The 18,552-nt window shown below is 43.5% G+C and overlaps 1 protein-coding gene across 1 annotated transcript in view; it reads right to left on the reverse strand.

The window, feature by feature from the left end:
- Positions 1-18,552, reverse strand: part of LOC310847375 (parathyroid hormone 4-like) — a 47,780-nt gene that overhangs the window by 17,900 nt on the left and 11,328 nt on the right. The window lies entirely within an intron of this gene.

Here is an 18,552-nt window from a genome sequence, read left to right on the forward strand (position 1 = left end):
ATTCATATGTAAGTAACAGACCACACATAGTTCCTTTTAAAATACCTCTTCAAATACCTAGAGGCAATTGTCTCAGTCATCATCTATGGTAATACATACTACAACACATTCACAACAAGTTACAATAATGATTGGCTTAGCATGCTGCACTCCAGTGAGCATTCATTTTAGTAATGAAGCACTCAAACTTGTATACTAAAAGTGAACTTGCTATGCAGGGATTCAAGTTAAGCATAAAAATTAAGCTTTGTAATGCCGACAAAGCTTTAAATGCTCTGCATTAAAACAAATGTTGCATGCAACGTTTATTCATTGGTCCTGTGCCCAGAAAATAATTGGTCTTGTGAATTTTAGATTAAATCCATACTACTTGAAAACATTTGGTTTAATTTCATTATCTAGCCTTTTAAGGAAAATTACATGGACATCCAAAGATTGTTAATGTTTAATATTCTAAAACGGCTTCAAAAAGGGGAAATGCATGCTTCATTAAAGACTTGTCTTGCAGAGTTCCATTGTGCCTTGTCAACCTATGTGGATAAAGCATTTGTAAAAAAACAAAAAAACTCACAGCAGAATGAGTTGTTGAAGTAGGTTTCGTTTTGGGGGAGACAGGCTTGGAGGGGGCAATTCTGAACTAAACCCTATGAAAACAACACTCAAGACTCCACATGAGACACTTTTATGTACTACTTTGAACCTTTGCTCATGGGTCATATCACATGTAACCCAAGTATCAGAAGCCTGGCTGAAAAATGTGAAGGAAGGGATATACGTAGTTAAAGCATGTCAAATTGCAGAGTTAGAAGTACCTGCACTATGCCATGTAGTAAACATCCAGCTCAGTAGTTTTAGTGTGTAAGCTCCCTGTACCATAGAGGTTCTGAAACTTGTGTGAGGGGAGCACAAGGTACTGCAGAGTATCAGCACAAAAGAGTTGCACATTAAATCCTCCTGTGGTTAAAAAATGATTACCTCTGGTGGTTTCCTGATCCCCTTTTTATTCTTTGTGCAGTACAAATGTTTCCTTTCCCTGGCAAGCTTGCATCTGGGTCTGGCGATGCTCATCTGTGCAAGTACCTATGATGGATGTGAATTGTGCATTCCCCCTCCAACTGTGTCCAAAACAACTGGTGTAAACATACAAGGGGGGAAGAAGTCACATTCTCAAACTGGTATTGAAATTTAAGGGAGTTTGGGGTATAATGAGAGGTTCACATGTACTCTTCAAGGTAGCTGTCAATATCTCATTGTCAAGGCAATTTAAGTCCACAGAGAAGTGCATCGTTCTTCACAAAATGGCAATAGTATACAAACAGCTTATTCTACTTTTAGAAGAAATTTTACCATCAAGTGATGTTTGCTTTCTCTTGCCTTAGGCACATGGCAGCAGTTGGTTTGGATATGCATCATAAAGTTGCAATAAACTAAAATTGCTATTGTGGGCTCCTACTGAGTAGCTAGGAGATACTCTCTGGCTGAAAAATGGTTACTTGACTGCCTACAGCAGTAATTAGGTTGCCTGTTTCTCTTGACATTGGTCAAATTACATTTTCTTTGTAGATAGGTTTCCAGAACAGTTAATTGTTTTTGTTAGAGGGAACAAGGTAGTAAAGTTTAAATGGCAAAATCTGAGAAGATCTCAAATTCACTAATTCAGAGAAATGTCCTTGTTGTGAATATGGAGGCTTGTATCCAGTGCAGAACTAGGGATATACACTTGAGCAATGGAACTCTTCCCCCACCAGTACCCCATGAGTCTGTACTGAGGTTCTTCCAACCCTGGGGGTGGGGGGGGATTTGGGAAGGATATGTGATTGTAGGTAAAGAGTCATGTTACACAAGCAGGAACCTATAAGTTGGTTCACTCACCAGAGCCTCCAGTGCTGTTTTCCTTGGTTCCCTTCATGCTTGAATAATCTTGAATAATCATTGATTCAATACATTCAAGAGCAAGAAGACCATAAACCATGTGACTGGATGAATATTGACTGAATAAACGACCATCTGCACTTTACTTCATCTGTACTGCACTTGACAACGCTGAAGCCTCCAATGGAGGTTGAGATTCTGGTGGCAAACATTCCAAATGATCACAAAACAAAGTGTCAACAATATCAGTTTTTGTGAGAATGGGATTAAAATGTCATCCTGGGGGAAGGAAGAACCAGGGCTGGAAAGCTGACTGGGAAGGAGATACTAGTAGGTTGCAAATCTTTGAAAATATGAAATCCTAGAGGGCAGTGTAAGTAGATTCAGGAATTTGTGTGAAGGGCAGATAGATAGGCCTTGAGAAAAAGGCTTTTGAGTTTCCAAGACTAGTCCCTAAGAAATTCCTGGAACTTGCACGGAACAATTCTGCTTCCTGTGGCTTCTACGATAAACTGCATTACATAAACTGGTTACATTCTTTTATATGCTACATTCTAATTGAAACTAGTCAACTAATTCTTTGTGGCCTTCTAGTATCAATAAATCAGTACCATAACACTATATATTTAATTAGATCAGCTTCTGTTGGGTATGCATGTGCACACTTTGAATACCATACTTAATCAGATTGCCAGGAAAGACACGTCATAAGCACACATGAACTACCTGCAATATTAAAATCTGTTAAATAAAAGCATGACTTAGTGTATTTGTTTTTGGTGTTAATATATTGGTAATATAAAGATAATAGTATAAGCTTGTTTATAGTTGTGTGGGATACACTTGGCATTGGATATGGGAAACCTATGTAAGTGTCTCTTGCCTTCTGCCAAGAAGAATCCCAATAAATTTTGGAGTTGCTTGCATGTGCCTGTGGTTTGAATATGAAAAAAGCAGACATTTCTTCTGGCTTATCCATGTCTCCAGCACAAGTGAAACAAGATAAGAACTCCTTTTCCTCTAGAATAGATACTTTGTAGGAATCAAGGAAAAATTGAGATTTGGCTAGCAAGCCAAAAGGATAATTTGTGGAACCCAGTCAGCTCATATGTAGGGGTGGAGTGGCACAGTGGATTTTACGAACAACATGAAAAGCAGTCTCCTGTTACAAACAGGAGGATACTCTTTCCATGCTGAATGCAGTCTGCAGTGGACAGTTGTTCGCAGGATACTTCTTTTTTTTAACTTGCTGTATTTTAGTGCTGAATAGAGAAGGAATACTCCCAAGATTGAATGAATGGATTTATTATGGTCACAGACCAGAAATCTCCCAAGATTAAGCCCCTTGTGACAAGAAAAAATGATTCATCTATGTCAGAGGTGAGTCAAAGATGTTGAGAAACCTCTTTTAAGACCATCTAGTGATGTCCTTTAAGAATTTTTATCTCCTTATCCAGGCACTGCTGGAGGCACTAGGCAAATGAAATTGCATGGCTCCCTAGTTACTGCAACTTTGCTGTTGGGACTAAACTACTTGTAATGCAATATATAGTAGCTGCCGCCATCTTAGATACTGTAATAGATAATTAATTGTTAGGAGTAGTTGCTTGAGGCATCCAGTTGTAATGCTAACAGCTGCTAGTTTTCACTAACCTCAAATATTAACACATTCTTCATAATTTTGACAAAAGAACTCTGGTGGTGTTGCTACTCCAAAATCAGTTGGGCTTAAACACTTCCCGCACATATGATAGCAAGGTAATGGTCATATTTGTGACTGCAAAAGAAAGTGATCGAGTCCTAGTGCTTGGTATTCTGAACTGGAGCACCTGGCTATCACTGGAGATGGGAGAAGCCATCTGAGAACCAAATTGGAAATGATGCTCCACCCACATCTTCACAGCTCCCTGTTGAGTTATTTAAGAAATGTATATCCTGATTTTCACTTACAGTGGTGCCCCGCAAGACGAACGCCTCGCAAGACGAAAAACCCGCTAGACGAAAGGGTTTTCCGTTTTTGGAGGCGCTTCGCTAAACGAATTTCTCTATGGGGTTGCTTCGCATGACGAAAAAATCTTGCGAGTTCCCGCGTTTTTTTCTCGCTTTTTTCTGACCTTTCCCTAAGCACTAAGCCGCTTATCAGCTGTTCTGCTGATAAGCCGCTTCTCAGCTGATCGCTAAAAGCCGCTAGACCGCTAATAGCGCTAATCCGCTAAGCTGTCAATGGGCTTGCTTCGCAAGACGAAAAAACCGCTAGACGAAGAGAATTGCGGAACGGATTAATTTCGTCTTGCGAGGCACCACTGTATTTCAAAGCAGCTAGGATCGCTCCTAGCAGCATGAAAAGTGCAGTCGCTGACTTAAAAAGACAAAATCTTGGTGAGCACCTTGTTTCATTTAAATAGGGTATATGGGATATGGATAGTTGCAAGTTAAATTTTGGTTTAATTCATTACGATTAAAACACCTTCAAAAGGCATCAAGTCTGTGTGCTATATTCATATTACCGGCTCCTTGAAAGCCTTAACGTGGCGTAAAATCATGGGAGGGAGGCTGACATGCCTGTTTATATTTGGTGGGAGTGGGATGCAAGATTATGAACTTGAATGGCAGTTCCACACTGGAATGGCAGTTCTACATTGCACATAGCATTGGTGCAGGGCTTTGTGGCAAATTAAAATGGCAGTGAAGATTGCTTTTTAAATTACTGTGGGGATTTACAATGGTGATTGGCTCCCAGAAACAGCTGCCTGGAATAGTGCCTGCTTCAAGCATCAATACAGTAGTGGACCCTGTTGGTTCCCTCGTAGGTACTGAAGGATGTTGCGTGTCTCGGACAGCCATGCAGTTACAGTTCACTCGCTTACAGATCTATTAATGTGCCACAGTTCCTAATTTAGAAACGAAATTTCCTTTCTGCCACCTGGGGAGTCTGGGTGCATCATAGAAAGCAGACTAAAGACAATTTAAAACAGTCAGCTGCATTCTTACATATAAGCTTGGCTGTTGACACAGCCTTAGGCATAACATGATCCTGGAAGTTAGAGTAACAGAGAAGGAAAATTGCAGGCTTCTTCTGGTCACGTAAGACACATCTGTGGTAGTTTCTTCGTGTTTGTGGTGATCAGCAAACAACAGCTGGGATTAAACGCCTCTATGTAACCTGGTCTCCTAGGAACAGCTGCAACTAACCAATGTATATACACATATTTATAAAATAAATATACCTCTGATAGGTAGTCATGTTGGTCCGTTTACGGGAAATGTCCAGCATCCCCTAGGCGTAGTCGGCTGCAGTACTCCAGCCTGCTAATTTCAACACCTCTAAATTCTTCATTCTTAAGTGAGAGAGGAATTCCCAAGAACTAGGTGTTATTTTTTCTTTAGAGATGGTGCAATTACCTGTTAAATCCCCAATTATCACTAGGCAAATTCAGCCTGTTTTACTGTTTTCCTGCACTTAGTTAAAGCATGTAGTGCAAAGAGGTATAGCACACATGGGATAATTTCTTGGAATATACATTCGGTTTTTTAAAAAAACAAACTGAAGAATTTGGGTAAAGGTAAAGGGACCCCTGACCATTAGGTCCAGTCGCGGACGACTCTGGGGTTGTGGTGCTCATCTTGCTTTACTGGCTGAGGGAATCGGTGTACAGCTTCCGGGTCATGTGGCCAGCATGACTAAGCCGCTTCTGGCGAACCAGAGCAGCGCACGGAAACGCCATTTACCTTCCCGCCGGAGCGGTACCTATTTATCTACTTGCACTTTGATGTTCTTTCAAACTGCTAGGTGGGCAGGAGCAGGGACTGAGCAACGGGAGCTCACCCCGTCGCGGGGATTCAAACCACCGACCTTCTGATCAGCAAGGCTCTGGGTTAACCCACAGCGCCACCCATGTTATTTAAAAAACCAAAACACATTGTTCCCTAAGTAGCCGGCTCTAGACAGAAACTCTTAAAGGGGAAGGATCACCTTTGATATTTGATAGCAGATACCTGAATAGACAGAAAGGATGACATCATCTCAATTTTTATCCAAATACTCAGAGGAGGGGCAAGAGTATCTTTTAATTTGATGTACCCATTGTAGTTATGATGGGCCATCTTTGAACGCTGTGGGGCATGGCGTTCCACATGGGAAGGGAACCTTGGGCCCTCCAGATGTTGAACTGTATCTCCCATCGTCATGCTTGCTGGGACTGGTGGAAGCTGGAGTCTGGCAACATCTGGAGAGAGACAGGTTCCCCACCAAGGAAACTGAGCCATTAATACTTTGCAACAACCCAAGAAGGTACAAAAATAAGAGGTGTGAACTAAGAGAGATTTCTTATTTACATTTGATACACCCATCAAAGGGGGAAATTCCGTCCTGTGTATTTGAGAGGTGCTTGAAACATCACAGAACAGCTGTTCTGGATTGGTTAAACTAGTCCAGTGGTCCACAGATAGAGGGATTTTTTCTTTAAAGAAAGAGACATGGCTTTTTCCTTAAGTCATTTTCCTCACTGAGCAAGCTTTCAAGTTCTCCAGCTTGGATGGAAAAAGGAGAGAATGGGGAAGATTAGTCCTTGCAGCAACACGTTTTGTACCCAGGGCAATTTAATTAAGTCTGCATAACCCCTCCTGCACTCCCAGCTTAAGACTTACAAACTGCAGAATGAGATTTTTCTATCCTATGTCTTTCCTTTTGGAACTTTATATTGGAAGGCCTTAATCTAGGGTTACCAGATGTCCCCAGTTCCCTGGGACAGTCCCCGGATTTGCAAATCTGTCCCCAGACAAATTCCGTCCCCTCAGCAGTCCAGAGCGCAGTTGGCTCTGGCTGGCTTCTGGAGTTGTTCTCTGCCTCTGCCACCAGGGATGTCTGGCGGTACAGATCTCCTTCCCCCTTTGTTTTGACAGATCGGGGGAGGCTCAGGAGTCATGGGCGGGGCGGCTGTCACAGGGTACGAAAGAAGGGCTTTGCACCTTTATACAATATGCATGTGTGCTTGGGCCCAGGGTCTTTTGCCTCAACATCCCCACTGCTGACTCCCTGTTGCCACTCAGCTTCAAAAAAAAAAAAAGGTGTCCCTGGACTCGTTGAAAAGAATCTGGTAACCGTACCTTAATCTGTTCCTTTTCTCAGACTTTGGAAGCCAAGCAGAGGGATGGAGTGGTTGGCAACTTACTATGCTTATGACTGTGCAACATATAGATGTTTCAGTTTTTGTGAGTCGCTGTTTGCCTTGGCAAGATGATTATTTTTCTTCCCTCTGTCCCTCTCTCTTCTGTCCTCTTTGACAGAGCCCCTTGCTATCAGCAAGACATGGAGCTCAGTTAGTAGATCACGTTTGTATGGCAGGAGGCAGACCGGCACATATCCTGATCATAAGCTGTGCAGGGCTCTGTAGATCTGTGTTTCCCAAACTGTTTCCGACCGCGGCCCCCTTCCGACGCTGTGCCCCCCCAATGGGCGTAGGCAAGGGGGGCAACTCCCCCCAATAAGGAAACATCAATACAAATCTGCCCCCCCAACAAAAATCCTGGCTACGCCCATCCCTTCCGTCCTACCGGTAGAAAGGTAGCTATTTAAATATTTTGTTTGTAAATAGAGCATGCTTTCTTTATATTTCTTATAATTTATACAAAATACAATTACGTAAACTGGCAGGAACATAATGAAATAAGCATAAAAACATAGAATCATGGAGCTGGAAGGGACCCCAAGGGTCAGTAATGTAGGAAAGTCAGCTAAAATATCCATGAAATATCGAACCTCTGCTCAGAAACCTCCAAGGAAGGAGAGTCCAGAATCTCCCAAGGAAGATCCATCTTCAATGTATTATAAAAAAAGAAAGAACACTTATTTGACCCCAGTTATTTGACACAGAGGGGGAAACCTATGGATACAGTCCAAAAGGTGCACAGGGAGTTCTGTATATATAGGAGAATTTTAAAAAGCAAGTGGTCTTCACTGAACTGGTGCAAAAAGATCTTGCCATCTGGAGGAGCCCTGGGAGTGAGGCCCACTGAACTTAGTGCAGCTTTCTTAGTTATTTACTAGATGCAAGTCAGCAGTACTGTACCAGCTGACCCTGCTCTACTAGGCGCTGGGGTGGATTGCACCTTGCAGAGTCAGGCCCAGGCTGCCACTGGGCCTAGCACTGACAGCAGCAACAAGCAGCTCCGGCTCTCCCAGTCCTACCCATTACCACCCCACCACTGCACTTACCTGACCTGGTGTTCTGGATTGATGGCTCTACTGGTCAAAACGGGAGCCTCAGCAATTGTCCTCTCCCACCAGAAAGAAACCAGGACGGCTCCAGGAAAACACACATGGCAAAAAGGAGTGTGAGGGCCCACCCCCTTACCCACTTGTGGATAGCCAATCAATCAGGATTTTTTATTTTTTTAAAAAAAGATTCTCCCCCATCACTTCTCACTTCCTTCTGTGGTCTCCTAGCCTTGTGCTGTGCCCCGTCCCCCATTTATGTGATTTTCACCTGTGGCCCCCTTGTGGGAGTGGACAGAGGACAATATGGCCTTCGGCTGGAAAACAGTGCTGTAGATGATCAGTGTTTAGAACTGGACCTGGAATCAAACTACAGTGAAGGTAAAAATAAAGGCACAGCATGCTCCCGATAACTGGCTCCAGTCAGAAGTCTCACAGCAATGTTATGTACAAGTTTTTGAACATTTTTCAATGGTAGCCCCATGTAGCTGGAGCATAGCTGGAGCACCAGATTCAGCTAGGCAAAATTGTTCAAGGATACATCTGCCACCAAAGCATCTAGGAGCACGCTGAATCTGCGAACTTTAAGGATAGTGCTCCTTCATCCAAGATTGGTTATTTTATCAACAGGAACACTTCTGGCTTGTCTGGATTAATCTTTAGTTAGTTAACCCCCGTTTGCTTTTGTTAACCCTTGCTCAACATTCCTGATTCCAGGCAGTGATTCAGAATCACCATGGCTTTTCTTGATTAAGAGGGAAAGAAGAAACAAGACCTGAGCAACAGCTGCATACTGATGGCAGTGAACTCCAAATCTTCAGATCTTGATAAGTTTCATATAGATGTTAAACAGCATGGGAGACAAGATGAGCAGTCGTCCTCAACAACATCTTTCAGAACTGTGTGTTTCTGTTAAGGACTGGAACCGCTGCAAGCAAGCGGAGTCTATCCCAGGCAGGTCCATGAGAACCATATTGTGGTGGACAGTACTGAAAGCTGTTGACAGGTCCAGCAGACCACCAGAGACAAGACTCCCTGGGTCTAGCTCCTAGTGTAGATTGTCTAGAGCAGTAACCAAACTGTGGCCTGTGAGCTTCATTCAGGTGGTCTATGCAGTGTTGGTAAAATAAAAATAAAAAATCATACAGCATCTAGCATAGCACATTATAATTGCTACAACATTATAATCATTAAGTAGCCTGTCAAGCAATATTCAAGTGGTTTGAGGGCAAAAAAAGAGTTGGGAACCACCAAATCCATTTCAGTACCAAAGTCAGGCCAGAATTCAGATTGAAATTTATATTGATCCTCCGCAAACCTTTGGCAGGGAGACACCATTGCATGTTTGTCCCCAAGATAAATTGGTGACTAGCCAGAAATTATCCAGTATGGTGAATTCAATCAGACAGGGCCCTTTCAACAATCTTACAACAATCTTCTTCAACAGTTTTCCGGTAGAACTATTCACCCACTGAAGGTACCATAGCCCATTGGCACACGCTTTTCTTATGCACTTGGCCAGCTGTCCTCTGATGGGTGAGGACTGAGTGTGCATGTGATTGCCCTAAACACGTCAAAGATCCTATTCTCATACAAACTGAAAAGTACATCTGAAACTACTGCTAACGTGATGTCCAAATTGGAACAGATGTGAGTAATTTTTACCCATGAAGAGCTCGGCAATCTGGTCACAGAGGCTTACTGCCTGCTGGGATGTATGCTACACTGATGTGCTCCTATTTCATACATTTCATTTATATCTGATACCTCCAAAGGTTTAGAAACACAGCAGGTAAGTCATAATCAAACACATACACACACACATATTTAAATTGGGCTTCAGGGATGGTCAGATTTTCTCTGCGCCTTTTAATATCTGTATAACTGGGCATAGCCCTCCTACAACTCCCAGCATCCCTAACTATTGGCCATGTTGGTTAGGTTTTATAGGAGTTGGGAACCCAACATCTGGAGGGCCATCCCTGTACATAGTGCTATGGTAGTAGGGACACGGGTAGCACTGTGGTCTAAGCCACTGAGCATCTTGGGCGTGCTGATCAGAAGGTTGGCGGTTTGAATCCATGTGACAGAGTGAGGTCCCGTTGCTCTGTCCCTGCTTCTGCCAACCTAGCAGTTTGAAAGCACACCAGTGCAAGTAGATAAATAGGTACCGCTGTGGTGGGAAGGAAGGTAAAGGGCAACTCCCTTGGCCTGAAGCAAGATGAGCACCGTACCGCACCCCATGGTCACCTTTGACTGGTCTTAATCATCCAGGGGTCCATTACCTTTTACCTTACCTTTGCTATGGTCGTAGTTTTCTCAGTGCGAGCATTTCAACTTCCCAGAAGGAACAATTCCCCCTCTTCTACTTCCAAATGCTGGTCTGGGGGACAGGGACGGGGGGGACGACACAGGGGAAGCAGGATTCATTGCACTAGTGGAAGTCCTGCACAGGCTTCTGCTAGCAGGATTCATTATTTGAATCAAGCCTGATGTGCAAATATAAAACTGCCCCTTGGCTAAGGCTAAGTGATAAAGAAAAACCTGAAAGTCCAACTCCATTTGCAGTGGTTGAAAGACTGTAACCCTGATTGGGAAGCAACATCTTCTGGAATTGGTGGATATATGACAAACTATAAATAATAGTTTGTTATTATTACAACTACATTAATTTTAAAATTGCTGGTTTTGTGCTCCTTGTTCTCAGGTTCTTCATGAGACAGGTTGCCTTTCATTTTAATTTTTCAGGGACCTGTTTCTACGTTTTTTTTCCATACACGATATTAAAATAGTAATTTGTGCACCATAAAAGTGTTCGTTGTGTGATTTATGGCAGTTCTCATGGGATTTTCTGGCTTGACGTGGCAGCTGAAACAAGCTGCAATTTACAAGCCTGTACATGTCTAATCAGAAGTAAGCACTACTGAGTGCAAGGGGACTTACTCCCAGGTGAGGATAGGATTGCAGCCTAGGAGTCATTCAGCAACTGTGGCTGCAATTTTGTGGTCACCTATTGGCGCGTAAGCCCCTCGGTTTTCACAAGCTGGTGATGCGGAGGGCAAAAGGGAACCCCCAGCCACGTGGCCGCAGCCTCTGGCGCCCAGCATTCAGCTGTGAATGGGACAGGTGCAGCCAATATGCTTAGCTGTAATTAAACTTCAGCAACTGGAGTGAGTCAGCAGAAAAGAAAAGAAAATGTAGAAAGAAAAGCCCAGGTAGTCCCTGCTGTCTTTTGAATGCAGGAACAATGACATTTCTTTTCTGCGAGCCAAAAATCTCCGCCAGCCACAAACAGGGAGAAGAAGAAGAAAAAGTTCCCGGAGCAATTACGTTAATGACTGTGAATGAGCCCAGAAACAAGTTTGGGTGAAAATGAATGGGGAGAAAGAGGGGGAGGTAAGAATGAAATGAGCAATTCAGCGGATGCATAAAGCAGACTGCCTGGGTCCAGCAATGTCACCAGGAGCCAAGAAAACTTGCTTTGGAGAATGTCTCATCCAGCCTGTGTTTGGCAGAATTCTGTTTACACACTGGTGCATTTTGGGTCTCATCAAGCTGCCTTCATAAATGGAGCAGACAATGGCTGAATATGGCCAAGCAGGGAGGGAGTCAATTAACATGATCCAAATTAGTTAGAGGGGCAGAGTTAATCAAGCATTCAGTGCTTTGTCATTCTTGTCTTTCTTTCATGGGAAAATCCTATTAGTATAAAATCACTTAATAGAGGCACTTCAAAGGGCTGACTGGGAAACATTTTTCCCTCGGATGTAAGCGCCATTCAGCCGAACACTGGATTCATTTAGGCTCTTGCTGAAGCATGAGTTCCATTAAGGGTGTTCACGTTTCCTTGCTTTCAGAAAAGATGCTTGTCAGTAGAGATAACAAATTCCACCAGAGAATTGTGCCACAATCCTCGGCGTGTTTACTTGGAGGTAAGCCCCACAGAGCACAATGGGGCTGGAACACAGATAAATCTGCATAGGATTGCAGCCTTAAGAGCCCAAGCTCCGCTGTTGACAGTATCACATTATGCATGGATTTGGCAGACTAGGTGTGAAACATTAGATTCGCTAGCAGGAAGCCTTTCTCTCCCTCTTCGGAAAAAAGATACAGGATACTCTCTTGGGCATTTCAGGTCGGGGTAGTGAAACCTTCAAAATAAAGAGGGTTTTCAGCTCGTGAAACTCATATATGGCAGGTTAAGACCCACAAAATAGTTGCTGGCTTCCTGTGGATGGATCACACTGCTGGCAATTGACACATGATTTTAACTGGTTGAATGATATCCAGATCAAATCTGGAACCAGCTGGTAAATCCTGTCTAAAGACACAGTTTTACTGCTACTTTCCCAAGTCAATACCATTTCGTAAGGAGTGGTAATTTCCTGAGACCAGTTTCGTGAGCAGGAAGTACACATTTATCTCATCTCTGCGTCTTGGTGACTTCAGTGAGTCTCTTCACATACATGTGCTGGGATCACATCCTGTCAGCTTTGTCCTAAAGTGGGGAGGGGACAGGTGCCCCCCCCCCAGGTCAGCAACTGCTTTCAACTCTGGCTATCAGCCATGCTGGCTGGGACTGATGGGAGTAGGAGTGGAAAAGCTGCTGGTTCCCAACCCCTGTCCTAATTATATTTATTTTTAGCTCAGTTGGTAGAGCATGAGAGTCTTAATCTCAGGGTTCGAGCCTCATGCTGGGCAAAAGATTCCTGCATTGCAGCGGGTTGGACTAGATGACCCTCGTGTTCCCACGCTACATTTCTACAATTCCATTATCTTACTTGACCGAATTCAAAAAACTCTTAAGTGGTTTAATTAAAATAGGCCTTAAAGGTTGACAATAAAAAAACAGGTCAGCCTATGTTTCTAAAAGATAAAATCAGCTGTTTTGAAATATATACACTGTAAAATAAAACCACATATTAAAACACAGATCAAATTTTACATGTCTGGATAGGCTTGTTTAAGCAAAAAACATTTTAGTAGACACTGAAAACACAATGAAGGTGCCTGCCTAATACCAACATGCAGGGAGTTTCAAAGGGGACGCAGTTGGGGGCATACAGGAGTTTGTACTGCCATAGCTAAATAGACCATTACCCCCCAGCAAGTCATTCTGATCCTTGCCCTGCCAGGAGTTGAGGAAAAGCAGGGGGCAGGGGCAATCCTGCCTGGAACCTTGTTATGCTGTTTTCTTGCTTGGGTACATGGAAATGTCATCTTTCAATATCTTTTACAGAAGCATAGTAGTAGGCAGCTCACATAAAGTTGGATATATTTTGAGAGTCACAGAATCCGAGTGAATAAATGCTCCTGTGCAGGGTTTCAGCCAGCCATATCCTGTCCCAGGCTACTTCGTTCCATTCTCTCCTAGTTTTCAACACAAACACACACACACACACCTGTATGCATTCCACGGCCACTAAGCACACCCAGTTCTTACTGGACTGTGTGTGTTTTTTTATGTCCTCTTTCTTAGAATTCTTTTTTCCTACAAATTTGTGGGTTTTAAACTCCCACCCCCACACGTTGGTCATACTTCTGCAAAGCTTGGGAATTTCCCTAAGCTTGTTGGTGCATGGCCTCTTCTTGGGTGTGGATGGGTCATTCTTCAATAATAGGATTTTAGAGACTTACAAAGCGCCATGGAACACCTATTTCTGAATGTAGACAGGGTGGCAAAATAAGAGGACAAAGACTTTCAAAAACTTTGTGAAGGCTACTGTGTATACTTAGATACAAATTTAGAAATGATTACTATTTTAAAGATAGAAATACAATCCATTTCATCATCACAGCTATCAAGGTGTTATCAAATTATTGGCAGGCACCTCCACCTCCCCCGTTCTCCTTTTTTATGGTTCTTAAGTGCAGATAGAGGACTGTAAAATGTAAATGTAAAAGACCCCACTTTGTTAATAATCTGTTTTTTAACTGAACAATTATTTCAATGTATTGCACAATTACACACTTCCAGGGCTATAGTTCCTTTACATAGCAGCCTGTGGGAATTGTGAAGTATAGTTTCAAAATCTTTTTTAAAAAAATGTATTTTATATACCTCTTCAATCAGTTGCTACAGTACAGCCTGGCCCCATTCATCAGGTGGTTCTAGGAATGACTTGGTTTTCTTTTAGGTTTGCTCTTTAAATGCAGGCAGTACTGAATAAAATCAAGTGTACTCTTATTCCCCAGTGGTAAATGTGGAAAAGGAGAAGTTTCTGCCCGTTTACAAGCAACTCCTTCTGACCTCGTAACTCCATTCTCGATTCCCAGTAAGCTGTAGTTACTCTCTGTGGTTACAGAATTGTTGACAGAAGCATTTTTAACTATAACTATGTTTATATATATCACACACACAGTCACATGTTAAATCAGAACTGGAGTCTGATTTTAATGTGATGCTTGACTTGTGAGAAAAACATATCCATGCAGTTTCTTATGGTGCTTATTTCTGGTTTAAACTGGCTTCCTTTGCCTACATGGGCAGGATTGGAATACTAGTGATCCGTAGCCCAGGAGGACTGAATGCTTGCAAAGTCTGTACACACAGTGGTGCTGGGACCACTGCTTTACGTATGAAGAAGGCCTTGTGGAGCACCATCCAGTTAAGCTTTTGATTCTTGGCTGATGCCACATTTCTGCCCAGGGATAAAAGAACCTGAGGAAGTTCCACTTGAGGAAGTTCTACTTGAGTTTTCCCTTTTTGTTCTTGTTGGCATCCATCTGTCTCAAGAGACAATGGAGTGTGTGTGTGTGTGTGTGTGTGTGTGTGAAGTCAAACCACTGAAGACTCACAGTGCCTGCTGTGACCGCAGACACTGGTAACTCATAACTGCTGCCTCCTGTGTTGTTTTTACTGCCTTGACAGCACCAAAGTGACCACTCTGGGGCACAAGCCTGGGCAGTGTGTATGGAGGTCCTAGGATTTGTCAATTTGGTCCAAAGGAAAGCAGAGCAATGCATTTGGCACCAGCTGGGCTGCATGAGTTGCCAGAAGAAGAAGAAGAAGAAGAAGAAGAAGAAGAAGAAGGAGAAGGAGAAGGAGAAGGAGAAGGGGAATTTGGATTTGATATCCCACTTTATCACTACCCGAAGGAGTCTCAAAGTGACTAACATTCTCCTTTCCCTTCCTCCCCGACAACAAATACTCTGTGAGGTGAGTGGGGCTGAGAGACTTCAGAGAAGTGTGACTAGCCCAAGGTCACCCAGCAGCTGCATGTGGAGGAGCGGGGAATCAAACCCGGTTCACCAGATTACGAGACTACCGCTCTTAACCACTACACCACACTGGAGGCGTACAAGGCACCATCCAACCGTCTTAAGAACTCTACTCTGGATATGTGTAGGGTTTACTCCTGAACCTTTTCTGCTCCCAAAGATGTCCTGCAAGGCAGTGGGTACAGATTTTCCCTCAGTCTTTCCTTTACCACATAGTTATTAAGTAGATGCAAGTCAGCAGTGGCTTAGTGGCAAGTTCTGAATTTGAAGGAAAGGCCAGAGCCACTCCCGTGAAGGGAAATCCAAACATGAAGGCAAGTGTTTTGACTGCACGTATTGCAGGGCCAGCCCATGAGTTTTTGCTGCCTGATATGAAGGACAAGATGGCGCTCCTTCCCGTTTCAGAAAAGAAGCATTTGGTCCCCACTTGATTGCTTTCCTCTTTCTCTTTAATTCCTTTATGTCACACAATCCATCACAAACACACCTGAAAACCTCATTATCATCTCATTCACAAGCAAGTGAATGAGGCGGGCCTGGTCCTCTGCAAAATAATATCATAACCCCTGCCCTAGGGAGGGCAAGTCCCGATGTTGCACTTCCCAAACCTCCAATTTCTGCTCCACTACACCACTATAAGTCACGGCAGCTTTGGAAAGCGCAGCCATTCCAGGGGTGGAATGTCCTGTTTAGCTGTGCCACTCTGCTGCCAATACCTCCTTTACCTAGGTTGTGCGGCAGCACCTGCAAGGTAGGAGCAGCAGCAGTGGTTTCGAGCAATGTTGTAAAATCTTGCCTGAAACCACTGCTGGTGCTGCTTCTCTGCCAGTGATGAAGGTGGTGGGGCAGGTGGGGCTCCCATGTGGGCGCCACCTCTCGAGCTTCCACCACCTCATGGGCCCTGAACCATCCTGATGTATTGTCTCTTCCATCTGTGGCTGTTAATACAGTGGTACCTTGGGTTAAGAACTGAATTTGTTCTGGAGGTCCGTTCTTAACCTGAAACTGTTCTTTACCTGAGGTACCACTTTAGCTAATGGGGCCTCCTGCTGCCGCCGCGCGATTTCTGTTCTTATCCTGAAGCAAAGTTCTTAACCCAAGGTACTATTTCTGGGTTAGCGGAGTCTGTAACCTGAAGTGTCTGTAACCTGAAGTGTCTGTAACCCGAGGTACCACTGTACTTGCTTGCCTTGTTGAAGGGGATCCTGCCTATGAAGGCTGTGCAGGCTCTGAAATCACACACGACCAAGTGCCACATAGAATACAGTGGGCAACCAGATTTCACCTTGGACTGACAACAATTCTTAGTGTTGATGCTTCCCAGAGGCACCTCGCTGATTGAAAAACAGGATGCTGGACTCAGTGGATCCAGCAGGACTCTTACTAAAAATTCATCCAAAGCTTCCCTCAGTCCCAATACATCCTGTTTGGTCTAAAAACTTGCAGCTTTGTTGGTCTTTTTATTTTAAAAGTGACCCAAAACCTTAGAAGAATCCAAGGGGCAAAAGGGATATGTTCAGACATGTTTGACTGAATCCTCCTCTCCCAGTGAATCTTCTTTTCCTCTGGTGCAGAACCACCCTCCAGAACTGTCTTCTTGCTGAGCTGAGGATTACTCATCTTATACACAGTCACTGTAATGAAAAACAAAAAAAACAGGCATGGCAAGTGGGGTTCCAGGTTAACTGGTTTGCCAGCTGATCTCCACCTTCATCACAGGAGGAGTGTCTGCATGAAAGATGAGCAATTAGTACCCAGAATTGGCCTTCATATTCAGGCAGGCATTTGACATTTGTTGCTACTCACATGTTTCCTTGGATTGTGGTTTATTGACTTCTCTGAATGGTTCACTTTGTGGTGTTGTTGCTTTTCTTGGACTTTGCATCCCACTTTGAGCTAGGCTGCCCTGATGGGAGAGGACAAGGCTCCTGCAGTTTTAATGGTTGTATAGAAGAGGGAATTTCAGCAGCTAAACTATGCCTCTTCTACACAACAGTTAAAGCTGCAGAGGCCTTCTTTCCCATCATCATATGGCCACCCTACTCTGAGCGTGCATTTGGATGGAAAGATAGACAGTAAACCTAACACACAGTTGAGGGGAAAAAATCAGTTGTTTAAGTCAGGTATCAGTTACTTGGTTCTTTCACTGATAGCGTTCAGAGTGAGCACAGTATTGACAATGGCACAGTCTGGTCATTTTAAACAACAACTCAAAGTGTAATGAAATGAAAACAAGACACAGAGCCAAAATCAGTTTTGGCTCAGTTGCTTCCATTCAGGTATGCATTGTATTATCGTATATTGTAGACACATTTTGTGACATATATACTTACAGTGCTAAAAGCATAATGTGACATCATCTTGAAGAGAGCTTAGGATCTTAAGTCCCTTGCTTTTAGCTTCAGCAGAATTGCGTCAGCAAGTAGGGCTACACCGCCATAACAAATGCGCTGATGTAACCCTGTAGTATGCCAGCATGAAGTCCTTCATCTTTAAGATCTCCAAGGCTCCTGGCCTTAGTTGAAACCAAAGCATAGGATTGAACTGAAACTAAAGCCTAAGACTGAGCTGTCAGTGTGGTCCTGAAAGTTCACGAGCCAGAGATCTCTCTAGGCCAGGAAGAGCAAATCCATGACCCTCCCAGATGTTGTTGAACTCCAACTCCCATCATCCCCAGCCCACATGGCCAATAGACACAGATAATGGCAGCTGTAGTCTAGCAACCTGGAGGCTACAGTTTCCCTCTCCGTGCTCTATGCATGAGGCAGGCCAAGCCTTTTTAACAACCTGGTCAAGGGTGGAGAGCTGTTGTGTAAGGTCTACTTCCGATTGCTAAAAAAGATTTGCAAAGTATCTGGCAGAATGAATCCACAAAGCCTTTTTCTGCCTCTGTCTCTTTGAGGTTGCTATGTTCCCTCTGAGATGTTGGAATGTCCGTTTAATCTAACCTTGCATAAGGGCTTGACTGCAGATCTCAACATCCGATCTGTTCTTGCAGAAGGCTGCCTTTTAAATCCCATGCTAATCTCTCCAGTGAGTAAATTTACACAAGCCCAATCAAACAAATAATCTGAAGTCGAGAAGAACCAAACTTTATGGACTGAAACTTTATGGACTGTCGTCACACAAATGCTGTTACTGGCTTCTGTGGTGGCCAGGACTTAAATATGACATTTAGGATTTTTCTTTTCTTTTCCTCCTTACTAATATTGGGAGTTTAATATTTGGTTATCTAAGGCAGGGGA

Source organism: Podarcis gaigeae (genome assembly GCF_964106915.1).
Source record: "Podarcis gaigeae genome assembly, chromosome: 6".
NCBI lineage: Eukaryota > Metazoa > Chordata > Lepidosauria > Squamata > Lacertidae > Podarcis > Podarcis gaigeae.